General features: G+C 46.6%; 1 non-coding gene across 1 annotated transcript; it reads right to left on the bottom strand.

Moving 5' to 3' along the window:
• Positions 1-3,232: 3,232 nt before the first annotated feature.
• On the bottom strand, positions 3,233-3,423 carry LOC118773851. The gene has a single exon (XR_005004763.1). It is a non-coding gene; the product is annotated as a U2 spliceosomal RNA (small nuclear RNA).
• Positions 3,424-4,631: the final 1,208 nt, after the last annotated feature.

The raw sequence follows: 4,631 nt of genomic DNA, 5'->3' as shown, positions 1-4,631 counted from the left end.
CTGCAGACAAAGAGAGCACAGATTAACAAGCACCAATAACATCACTGGAAGGCAGAGCTGTGACACCATACATTGACTTGCTTCAAATGCAAACAGCCAGACTGCATATATCATTGAATGTTACTGGAGGAAAGTCACCAGGACACATCTGTAACAAAAATGCATGCGGTCATCACTCAATTTCAACAGCAATACTTTGAGAAAGACTGTATAACTAGTTCACATGCATAACACTCTCTCAGTCAGCAAAGAGCTTGGGCGTCATCCTTGACAGCAACCTGGACTTCAAGGAGTACATTGCTCGCACGTCACGGGCCTGCCGATTCCTCCTCCACAACATCAGGAGGATTCGTCCGTTCCTGACAACATACGCGACGCAGCTCCTTATCCAGGCCACAGTTCTCCCTCGACTGGACTACTGCAACGCTCTCCTCGCAGGCCTCCCAGCCTGTACCACCCAGCCTCTCCAGCTCATCCAGAACGCAGCTGCCCGACTGATCTTCAACCTCCCCAAATTCTCCCATGTTACTCCCCTGCTTAAATCCCTCCACTGGCTTCCTGTCACTGCCAGGATCAGATTGAAGACCCTGACCCTCGATATCTCTGCAATCAACAGCACAGCTCCTGCCTACCTCCAAGAACTCATCCAGCCCTACACACCAGTCTGACCCCTGCGCTCAGCAGCAACTGGATGCCTCGCTCTTTGCATGATCAAGGCAGGAGGTGCTTGTTCTGCCGGACATCGGCGTTTCGCTTACATCGCTCCTCAGTGGTGGAACGAACTCCCGGTCTCGCTACGGACAGCTCCTTCACCCCATTCCTTCAGACGGGGCCTGAAGACACACCTCTTCAGACTCTACCTGGACTGACCCAGCACACAATTGCTGCCCCCCCCCCCCCCCCCCCCAAATCAGTGCTGTCGTAAATTGCTGTGCTTTTTAAATTGTATTTTTAAAATTGTTTCTTGTTGCCGCCTTTACCCTGACGCTCATTGCGCTGTTTGAAGTTGTTGAAGTTTACCGTTTGAAGGTGTATCGTATTACACCTTCAAACGGCAAACCTTGCTCTCAGACTTTGCTCTCAGCTGAGAACTGTCTCATTGTGGAACTGTACACATCCTGTCCTCGTACTGTCGCTATATTTGCTGTATGCACTTTTGTAAGTCGCTTTGGATAAAAGCGTCTGCTAAATAAATAAATGTAAATGTAAATAACTTGCTAAGGTGATATCTTGACAGATGTTTATGATTTATGAGTAGCATGGCTAGCTAGCTAACTTTGCTGTCCTGCTCTCTGTGGCTAGAGTAGCTTGCCCAACACCATCCCTGTTTTCCCTCCCTGATCACACGCCCACCTCCATCTCTCTCCAGACGCCTGACTTCAGCTGCCCTTTTGCTGGGAAAGCAGGATGAGTGCAGTTATCCCAGACTGTTCCTAAAACAGGAGAGGATGTTAAACGAGGGAGGTATTTTTATTTATCTACGCTCTCAGACCAGAGTTAACTAAAAACAGATTATACCTCTATATTAAAATAGAAAAAATAAAGCTACGGTCACACGGACGATACAGGAGGGTGACAAACCCTTGTTGCTTGACTGTAGAATAATACTTTGAGTAAAACAGTAAAATTTTTCATATCTTCTTTTCATACTTTTAAATCTCAGCCCTGCGTCTGGTGCTGTTTGAAAAGCCTTGTTGTGTCCCTGTTTTTTACAGCAACAAGCGACTCAGCAACTGCTCTCCCACAGCGGCACATAAAATCATCCTCTCACACAGCACCAGTCAAAAGTCTGGACACTTTATTTTCACTATTTTCCACATTTTGGAATTACATTACAGACATCAAAACTATGAAATAAAACAAATTGAATTATGAAGTGACCAAAAAGTGTTCTGAACAAATCAAAACTCTTACATTATAGATTACTGAAAAAATTAAAATGGGAAAGAAATTTATTCATAGGCATGAACTTAACTGTTTTTCTCTATTCAACAGATTTCAAAATCACAGAGGTTTTGTTATCAGCACTGTTAAAAGGGCCACATTTCTTTGTCTGTTTCAGTTTGTGCAACCTCCCCCACCCCCACCTCTTTGTTTTCAGACCTGGCCAAACCTGTCCTGCAGGCCCCCCCTTTGTCAGCAGCACCCCTACAGGTAACCCCAAGCACAGACACGCCCCCAAGGACAACCCCCAAGGTCAGCCCCCAGGCCACCATTTGCCCTCTGACTTATTTGATTCCACTGGCCACCAATGGGAGCCCCAAAAGAGCCAAGGATTTTAGGCATTATAAAGTTGGGGTGACCTCCCCCCCTTCAGAGCTTCACCAATTCCTGTGGGCTGAAGAACTGGGGACACCAAACTCCTTGGGACAGATTGTTGTGTTGATCTCTGCCACCGTAAGTGCTTTGCCTTGGTTAAAGCTGCTTATATTACTTATTACTATATTACATCCTTGCCATATGCGTACTGCGTGTGAAGTACAGTCGTGCTCGTCTGTTATTTGTAGCGAAACGAGGCGTTTTACTTCGTGGAGACAACGCGTTACTGCCGCGCATTGTCGGTAAAGTAGGCTGCGCCGCTGCGGGGTTAATAGCAGCCGGAGCGGTGATTGCAGCGGAAGGCCGGCTAGTTTCGCGGAGCGCACAGAGGAGCGCAAGCGGTCGCGGTCATGAGCGCGTCCTGTTGCTAGGCTCCCCGCGCATGCGCTGTAGCGAAAGCTGATGGCTCTCAGCCGGATTCAATTCAATTACAAACTTTGTTGTCTATCCCACAGGCACAGACAATTTTCGTTGACAGAGGGCTCAGTAAATTTACAAACACATTCACTTTGGATTGTTAGAGAAGATTCCCGTGTAGCAGAGGAATGCGCGAAATACATGTACAAATGCAAGTTTTAGTTTAGGCTAAAACTAGCTTTAGTTCTGTTGCATTTGTGTTTGTTGGAGTTTAGTGCGGTGTGTATTACTCAGGACCGCAATTGTATTCTCCTAAATGAATGTTCCTGCTTCTTTCCCAGGGACACACACACTAAAGCGCTGAAGCGGATGCCTGGATGCTGTGTTCTTAGCGAAACAGCAAGGTTACTGTGCAGTCAGTGACCGGGGGGAAAGTGCGCCCTCAGCGTAAAGTACATTAACGTGTGGCAATAAATGTGCCCAAATAGGATGAACTAGCGAATGCTTTTGTTTGAGGAGAGATTGTCTGTCTTTATTACCGCATTATTCCCCGGGTGGGGAGTGCACCGTTCCTGGAGGTACTGCAATACCAGGTCGATGCGTGGAGTGGACGGAGCAAGCCCCTATTCCATCTCCCTGTTCCAAAAATCAATTTAATATATGGTCCCCAGATAGGGGACGTATCAGATATTAAACTGATAAGAACAGATACTACACTTGATCTTAGCCAAAAGGCCGAGAAGCGATACCGGAGCGACGCTTGAGTAGGGGGAGGCACTGCCGGAAACACAAGGCAGGGTGACGGTGACGGTACGGCTGCGTCCCCGTCCCAAACGATCCCCGTAAAGGAACAATGTTACAACACGCACTATAGCTACGGACTAATATATTTATGCATAATCGTTATTTTTTAAAATCATTTCATGTCTTCGGACATATCCCAGGATGCACCGCAATATGCATAAAAACATTTTACCACCAATCATCTTCTGAAATTTGGTGTGGCATTGTTCCAGTAAACTACGGCAAGAGCCGAGGCACACACTTTACCGCAAGACTTTACTATCCCCATGGTGACGCGCTCGCTTTCGTTTTGAGTAAATACTGAGACTTATCCTGACAGATTCCGTTATGAAAAGTGCTGGATACACATCAGTATAAAAGCACTTTCATAAAACAAACGAAGCTACTGCTCTTATTGACGCATTGGCAGTTAGCGCGTTTGCAATACGGGACGGTATGGCTGTAAATTTTGATCAGAATCCAAACATAGTAGCTAGCATATTGGTAAGCCTACACTTCTCGGCAAAGACTTAAATGGATGTTTCTTTTGCACAAGATTAATTCTACTCTGGAACACCAAAGCACGCAGCCACATAAACATTACCCACGCGAAAGCGCTGCGTGTCCGGTCGGACACCCGGAACTGTCTCGCTATTTAACAATGTGATAAACTGCACCAAGGATTAAGACGGAGCCTCCCCAGCGTCTCGTCTTCAGATTCAACATATTATGTAGCACTGATTCATAAGTGTTCAATCCAATATTTACTAAATACTTTCACATGACGTCAACTCTCTCCCACGGGGCAGACACCGGGACACCGGTACTGCACGTGTAAACGGGGGGGGGGGGGGGGGGGGGGGGGGGTGCGGAGAAGATCAGCGTTATATTGAATTACCTAACAATTTATCCAAAACACTATCATTGAAATCAACCCAAACACACCATCACGTCATGTGTCCGGCTGGAACACTAGTTGGCTACTTTCGAATGAGAACCAATGCAGTGAGAGTGAACATCGTAAACAGCGATCCTGGTTTACATTCAAGATTAATACATTTAAAAGCGCAACATGAGGGAAACACGCAAGGCACATTAACCTCGCACATATGGAGGCTCCTGCACTTTTGAATTATTTCAGAGCGAAGGGGCTCTTACAGGAACACGGGGGT

The sequence above is a fragment of the Megalops cyprinoides genome, chromosome 2, assembly GCF_013368585.1.
Source record: "Megalops cyprinoides isolate fMegCyp1 chromosome 2, fMegCyp1.pri, whole genome shotgun sequence".
In the NCBI taxonomy this organism is placed as follows: Eukaryota; Metazoa; Chordata; class Actinopteri; order Elopiformes; family Megalopidae; genus Megalops; species Megalops cyprinoides.
Note: the sequence above shows the minus strand (reverse complement) of the source record. Positions and strands in the feature narration are given on the sequence as shown.